The sequence below is a fragment of the Ornithorhynchus anatinus genome, chromosome 11 (assembly GCF_004115215.2).
Source record: "Ornithorhynchus anatinus isolate Pmale09 chromosome 11, mOrnAna1.pri.v4, whole genome shotgun sequence".
Lineage (NCBI taxonomy): Eukaryota > Metazoa > Chordata > Mammalia > Monotremata > Ornithorhynchidae > Ornithorhynchus > Ornithorhynchus anatinus.
Genome location: NC_041738.1, coordinates 5082931 through 5091386, shown reverse-complemented (window position 1 = coordinate 5091386; position 8456 = coordinate 5082931). Strand labels below are relative to the sequence as shown.

At 41.0% G+C, this 8456-nt stretch overlaps 1 long non-coding RNA gene across 1 annotated transcript in view; it reads right to left on the bottom strand.

Moving 5' to 3' along the window:
- Nucleotides 1-384: 384 nt before the first annotated feature.
- The window catches only part of LOC114815115, a 20757-nt gene continuing 12685 nt past the window's right edge, over nucleotides 385-8456 (bottom strand). Inside the window, exon 2 of the long non-coding RNA XR_003762893.1 lies at nucleotides 385-564. This is a non-coding gene — a long non-coding RNA (uncharacterized LOC114815115). The remainder of the gene's footprint in view (nucleotides 565-8456) is intronic.

Below are 8456 nucleotides of genomic sequence, written 5' to 3'. Positions count from 1 at the left end.
AGCATCTTTAAAACTAAGGTAGTGTGATTAGTTTATTATTTTCCACTTTAAACCCTGCATTAATTTTGATTTATATTTAAATAAAAATGATTAAATTTTATCTTCCAGGATGGAAATATTATGATAAATTCTGGCTCATGGCCAAATTAATCTCTAAAGCTCACAGCTTACAGCCGTTGTCTTGTATAGATATTTGAATGGCAATAGGGTTTATCAGTATTTCTAAAGGCACTCATTTAATTATGTGGTTGTAAGAATTTTCAAAACCCCAAAGAATACCGCCCATACATATTCATCTATTGAATTAATTCTACATGAACTTCGGAAAATATCATTTAAATAATGCACTGGTTGATTTTATTTCAACAAACACATAGAGTCAAGTTCTGATAGTAACAGTTGCAGTACTGACATTTATTAAAGGCTGATAATTTGCAAAACACGGTAAAACGGGTGACAAGTGAGGTCTCGTTTTCCATTTCCAGGCTGGGTCACCCACTAGAAGTTACCGCTGCCTTCTTCTTCAAATTAAACCACTTGGGAGAGGTGGTGAATTCCCAAGATCTGTGAAGAGAAAAAAAAGCAGGAAGGATGGGTGAAAACATCTGTAGGTACATCTATTAGATGGTAAGATCATCCATTAGACTGGAAATTCCTGTGACTTTTGATTAGTCACAGGATCAAATTTACTTTTATACTTTTGAATAGTAACCTGTGGTATCTGTTAAACGTTTATTATGTGTTAAGCCCAGAACAAAGCACAGGGAGGGATAAAACACAATCAGTTTGGACACAGTTCCTGCCCCATATTGGGTTCACAGTCCAAGGGGGGTGGGGATTGGGTATTTAATTCCCATTTTACAGATGAGGAAACTGAGGCTCAGAAAAGTGACTTGCCCAAGATCACACAGAAGGCAAGTCGCAGGGACAGGATTGGAACCCAGGACCTCTGACACCCATGTTCAGGCTCTTTCTACTGGACCATGTGGCTACTCATACCTTTTTTTAAAATTATGGTATTTGTTAAACACTTACTATACGCCAGGCACTATACTAAGCGACTGGGTAGATACAAGCTAATCAGGCTGGTCAAGGTTCATGTCCTCTATGGGGCTCACGGTCTTCATTCCCGTTTTACAGCTGCAGTAACTGAGGCACAGAGAAGTTAAGTGATTTGCCCAAGGTGACACAGCAGACAAGTAATGGAGCCAGGATTAGAAGGCAGGTCCTTCTGATTCCTAGGCCTGGGTTTTATCCACTAGACCACGCTGCTTCTCTTCCCACGCACTTATTAGGATGCTCTGAGCATAATAGAGACTCAAAGAGCGATGAAGATGATGAGTTGGGTTCAAATGACAACCAACACAGCCTTCTTTGTGCCTTGACTTCATTCATTCATTCATTCATTCATTCAGGCATTCATTCGTATTTATTCATTCAATAGTATTTATTGAGCGCTTACTATGTGCAGAGCACTGTACCAAGCGCTTGGAATGGACAAATCGGAAACAGATAGAGACAGTCCCTGCCCTTTGACGGGCTTACGGTCTAATCAATTTATTGAGTGCTTACTGTGTGCAAACCACTGTACTAAGCCTTTGGGAGAGAACAATATAAAAACAAAGAGACACGTTTCCTCCCCCACAACGAGCTCACAGTCTGGAGCTTACATCACTGGAAGCCACTGTGAATAATCAATCCTATTCCTTGAATTCTAAACCACAGTCTAAAATGAAGTTGTAAATTCTAAATGGGTTCTTCATAGAGAATAAGCCAACTGTAAGAATATTTTGCTACTGTCACTTTCATAATTAGCACATATTTTTCATTGACTGTTAGTACGGTACTTACTAACATGTTTGAAAGAGCACCAGTTTCTCTTACTACATTTATTTTGGCAAGTGATGACTTTTTAATCCACAGTAGAGAATTAGCCTGGTTTTCACACCACGATGAATTATTAATACATCTTTTGAAGACTGCTGTTTGTTTCTCCATTGTGCGGCTGTCACCCCTCAAGCACATTTAGTGGGAATTTTCTGATAGAAAATTATGAACCATGATTAACGAATATGCCTTTCTAACGCATTCATTACCTACAATTGGTCCTAAGGATGAAAACATTTGTATAATTCTCAGAACTCACAAGGCAGTTAATGGATCACATATCTCACAGACGGCGGTCTGAAAGTATTTGTAACTTCGTCGCCCTGGTTACCTCATTAAAAAATTTGCTTCTCTTTTTTTCAGTGGCTCTGGTGTTAAAGGGAATATTCAGCCATTCAGGTGTCCTCCAGCTAAAAAGCACAACCCTGAGTTCCAGGAGATGATAGACACCAGCCTTCTTTAAATTCATTTCTTAACCCAACGATTTCATTGGGGAAGTTTTTACCAAAATGATGCTCTTATTCACGGCTTCCTTCTCAAACACGGGTACTCATGAAATGTGAAGGTAGCCTGGTCTCTCTCTTCTGGGCGGGGAACGAAAGGTTTGCTTTCAGTCCCTATCATTTCTTTGCAAGTCGAATCAACATTTTCTTGGCTACATTAGGACTTGTCTTATCTTCCTGCAGATTTGAAGCCTCTTGTGTTTATATAGATTTAGTCATCAAGAATGGCTAAATTCCACTATAAGCTGAGTCTTTGCTAACCAACAATATTGGCAGTCGCCTGAACTTGTTTGGCAAGCAGTTATACCTGGGTCAGAGCAAAATAATTCATATACATGTGTGTGTATATATATATATATATATATCTACAAATATGTGCACACATATGAACACACACACACATATATGTATATATGTATGACAGGCCAAACACACATTTGTGTATAAATCTGTACGCATGTAGGTCTTATATACGTATGCAGATTTAAAACACACATATAAGCATGTACATATGTGAACATATATAAGAATATCCAGACAGTATTGACTTTAAGTTGTATTGCAATAGTTAATGCAAGAGGTTAATCTCATTTACATTCATATTAGTCCGGGGTATCTTTTGCTCTAAGATTTATCCATTTGTATGCTTGCATGAGTTGAACAGTTTTATGCATGATATCAGTACTTTTGTAATTTAAATCTATAAAAGGCAATTTCTTTTAAATATACTTCCTAACAGTGGGTGAAAGAATCTCTAAACTTATTTGAGAGCTGTACACATCAGTAAACATGTGCACTGAACTCCAGGAAATGTGCAATGAGAGAATTCATCTTCCACTGTATAAGCTAAACTAAAAATAAAATCTAGTGCTGGGAAGTAACAAGTTTTGAAAATTCCCATTTGGGGTCTTATCGGGAGAAATGTGTGTTTTAGGATTACGCTTTAGAAAACTAAAACTTTTCTTCCTTTTAATGTGTTGAAGATGATATTCCTTAATCACTTTTTGATTTTCACATCCAAAATAACCTTTTCCACCCAATAAACAAGTAGAACAACTTAATGTTGGGGATGATAATAAAAGCATTTCAACATTGATGGTCAGCAGGAGAAGCAGGGAATATGTAACATGGCAACATTGACTAGTAGCTGTAGCCAGGAAGATGCTATAATGGGAGATTTTCAAATCCATAACATTCTATTTTGATTGGGATTCAAATTATTTCACTCCCTAAAGTTCCAGGTTGGTTACGAAACAAGAAACAGCGTGACATAGTAGAAAGAACACTGGTCTGGGAGTCAGAGCACCTAGGTTCTAATCCTAGTTCTCCCTCTTGCCTGCTCTGTGACCTTGGGGAAGTCACTTTACTGCTCTTTGCCTCAGTTTCCTCATCTGTAAAATGGGGATTCGATATTTATTCTTCTATCCTGGGAGCCCCACGAGGGACAGGCACTGCCTCCCACCTAATTATCTGGTATCTACTCCAGAGTTTAGTGCAGTATTTGGCACAAAGGAAGCACTTAATCAAGGACTTTTTTTGTTTGAAAAAAGCAAATTCTTATCTTCATATGAGGCCGGTTCAAGAAAGTTTGGTTAAACGGATGGGCGATTAGAGGGAAAGGTTAAGGTTAGGGACACAATGGAGGGAGTCAGATAATGATTGTCCAGGAGAGCACAACAATAATATTAATAATAGTAATAATAATAGGTGACATTTATTAAGCCCCTACTATGCAGCACTCTTCTCATCTTCAAAGTCCTATGAAATCTCCTCCAGGAAGCTTTCCCAGATTAAGCTGTCATGCTTCCCCCCTATTTTCCCTCCCTACTGACTCTCCCATCCACCAAGTCCCATCTCTAAGCACTTAGGTATCCCCACCAAGCCCACCGCTACACCCGAATATACCCCAATACTCAATTGCTTCCGTTTCTTGTCATTTATTTGAGGGTCTGCTTCCGCTGCTGCTCTGTAAGCTCCTCGAGGGCAAGGATCGTGTCTGTCAACTGTGTGGTATTCTCCCAGGTGCTTAGTATAGTGCTCTGGACAGAGAAGGCGCTCAGTAAATAGCACCGATTCACTGAGATGAATGCTGCAATTTTCCAGGGTTGATATTCCCCAGCAAGAATCCCTTGGGCATCACAGTTCACGGGTCCTTTCATACACCGAGAGGCTGCACTAAACTCTTTCCACAGGAGAAGTGGCCTATCAAATTCAACATCTTCATTTGGCCCACAACAACTTTCTGGTGGCCAGGGAAATTTCCACCTGCGAGGGACTTTCTCAGTGTAGATGCCCCCCTCTCTCTCCCACCACTGACCAGAGCACCTTTCGGGAATGGAGAATACTCCATAATAGGAATGATTAGCATCTGTTAAGCATCTTCTATGAGTCAAGCACTGTACCGCTTGTTACGGACAGGGAACGTACCTGTTATTTCTGCTGTACTCTCCCAAGCGCTGAGAAGCAGCGTGGCTCAGTGGAAAGAGCCCGGGCTTGGGAATCAGAGATCGTGGGTTCGAATTCCGCTCTGCCACTTCTCAGCTGTGTGACTGTGGGCAAGCCACTTAACCTCTCTGTGCCTCAGTTAGGTAAATGGGGATGAAGACCGTGAGCCTCACGTGGGACAACCTGATGACCCTGTATCTACCCCAGCGCTTAGAACAGTGCTCTGCACATAGTAAGTGCTTTACAAATACCAACATTATTATTAGTAGTAGTAGTACAGGTGCTCTGCACATAATAAGTACTCAATAAATACCATTGATTCGGGGTACTAATCGCTGGGGTAGATATAAGTCAATCAGGTTGGGCACAGTCCCTGTCCCACACAGGGCTTACAATCTAAGTAGGAGGGAAAACAGGTATTTAATCCCCATAGTGCAGATGAGGTAACTGAGGCACAGAGAAGTAAAGTGACTTGCCCAAGGGCACAGAGCAGACAAGTGGCAGAACCAGGATTAGAACCCAGGTCCTCTGACTCCCAGGCCTGGGCTCTTTCCATTAGGTTATGTTGCTTCTTATGACCCTTCAATTAAGGGTCATAGCCCATGACCCTAGGATGGAGAATTTTTATATGCAACCAGATTCCAGCTCGTTTCACATTGACTCGGTTCCATTTTTAGCCTTCCTCTAGCACCTTGACCTCTTCACCAGAATGGAAATGAGCCCAGGAAGCAAATCATGTTATTTATGATCCCTTAGCCAATCAATAGGATACTCAAATGGACATAGAGCTTTGGAAACCAACAGGTTTTATGCTCTCTGCCCTTTTTCTTGGTCCACCTAAAACCGTTTCTGTGGTTCTCTCAGGTCATTGACACTGACGTTTTCTCTTCTAATTCTCATTTAATGATGGCAAATTTCTGCAAATAAAGCCTCCCACCTGTAATGATCACCTGGATTTATACCGAGTACACTGGAAATACTTATTGGGCTCTACAATCGGTATCAAATGTACCTGCCACCTTAAAGAACTACAAAATCCGAAATGAATGTATAAATAATCGGCAACTGTCTAGACAGTACAGGTCACTTGCAAAGAGATTGGGTCAGGAAAAAAAGTGTCCATCAGTCAGACACCCATAACTGATTCTGATGCTAAATAATGGTTTAGATATTCAGTATTCTATATATGCGCAAGGCTTCACTGAGCTTGGTCCTTTCCAAACGGTCTGGCTTCCTACTTATCCCTCTCTTTATGCCGCCTCTGGAAAAGGCACTTGCTATTTAAGCATTAAAATGAATGCCAAAAGAATAGCCGTTTAGCTAGGGAGTGAAACAGAGATACGTAATTGGCCATGGGTAAAGCAGAAATAACCGCTCCAGGCTAGCTATTCCAGATCTACATCCTGACAGAATCTTAAACACGAGAAGTTCTGGAAACTTGAGAAAGACAAAAGGGAAAAAAAAAAAGATTTCTCTTCTCTAATTCTAAACTGAAGCCCCTTAATTCACACAAGTTGCCTTATGCTGTTTCTAATTGGATTAGGATGAATAAGAACCAAAAGAATAATTGGAACATAAACTGAACATATTTATATTTAACCGACGATATTTTGTGTGGCTAAAAATCCAATAATATATTGTACTCAGAACGGCACATGTACTTAATTTGCAGGGTAATTGAACTGTTTGATGCTGGATGAAAGGACATAATGTGAAAGTAATTTTTTTTTAAAGAGCATAAATTTTAAATGGGTAAATAGATAAATAGAATTGTTTATATTTTAAAATTCCGGCTGCTTTTTCAAACTAAAACCAGAAAGAATGTACAGTATTCCATGGCCTAGTGAAAGAGCACAGGACTCGAAGGAGGAGAAATAAGCGGGTTCTAAACTGTAAGCTCCCTGTGGTCGTGAAACTGGTCCACCAACTCTGCTGCATTGTAGTCTCCCAAGCACTTAGTGTATTGCACAGTAAGTGATCAATAAGAAGTAAGCACTTATGTCGAACTGGACTGAATTTTTAAACTAAGATGAGAATCAACTGCCAGAGGACAATGGCTTCTTTCCTCAGAATTTGACCATCACATTGCAGAATGTATTGCCGACCTGCAGAAACTCTTCCTTTCTTCCGCCCAACAGGGATGAAGCCTTTGACCTCTCGGTGTCCTTAAGTGCGGGCTCTGACCAGTTGTCTTGGGAGATCATGGAGGGGTTTTATCTCCTCCTCCCTCCTTGGCAGCCCCTCTAGCTGTGAAAAAAAAATCTTTGATGCTTTTACTTCTTAGTTCTATAATCTTTAGGAACAATCTCTCTTTTTCCAGTTGCTGTTACAGGGTCTGTAGTGAGACTGATTTTTTTTAATGATATTTGTTAAGGACTTACTATGTGCCAAGCACTATACTGAGCACTGGGGTAGATACAAGACAATCAGATAGGACACGGTCTATGTCCCACAAGAGGCTCACAGTTTTAATCGCCGTTTTACAGGTGAGTTAACTGGGGGACAGAGAAGTCAAATGACTAGCCCAAGGTCATACAGCGGACAAGTACCAGAGCCGGGATTAGAACCCAGGTCCTTTTGACTTCCAGGCCCCGTGCTCTATTCCCTAAATTGTACTGATTTCGGTCAAGTCCGTGTATATCTTGGCAAAGTATATAAGTAACCCCATTTCTGGTCGATCTCGTGATCATCATCAATGATATTCATTGAGTGCTTACTATGTGCAGAGCACTGTGCTAAACAGTTGGGAGAGTTCAGTACAACAGAGTTGGTAAACATGTTCTCTGCCCACATAAAGCTTAAAGTCTGGAGGGATGACTCACCCAGCCTATGGTTCTGTCTGTGGCAATCTGTTGCCGAACTGTACGTTCCAAGTGCTTAGTACAGTGCTCTGCACATAGTAAGCGCTCAATAAATACGATTGAATGAATGAATGCTTCATGGATATCGGGAAGCGCCGGATGATGGTTGCCCTTTAATTAACTCATTCATTCACTACGGTATTTGTTCAGCACTTACTCTGTGCCATATTGAATTGTATTGACCACCGCATTTCAGAATATATTGCTAACGTGCAGAAATTCTTCCTTTCTTCTAAGGGCTGGGGTAGATACAAGGTTCTCAGGTTGGACACAGTCCCTGTCCCGTGTGGGGCTCACAGTCTTAAACCCCATTTTACAGATGAGGTTACTGAGGCTCAGAGAAGTGGACTTGCTCGAGGTCACAGTGCAGACAAGTGGCAGAGGCGAAATTAGAACCCAGGTCCTTCTTTCTGGCTCCCAGGCCTGTCCTCTATCCACTATGCCACATTGCATTCTCCTGTTTAGGGAAGGACAATCTGACATCTCTGGCTTTTGCCTGTTGCATTGCCAACTTTCCCTCTAGGGACCCCTCAAACATGAACACATCCAAAGCCCTCCTGAAGCTATTTCTCTATTCTGGCTGCCCAACTTCCTGTGAGAATGAACTCCCAACACTGACCACTCGCTGACTGGAGAAATGTTTTCCTTTTCTTGGTCTTGAACCTACCACCTCCACCTTCAATCAATGCTCCATGTTTGGTGAACAATAATCCTTCTGTTTGCAGAGTCCTCACCCTTCGTGACTTTGTAAACTTTCAAA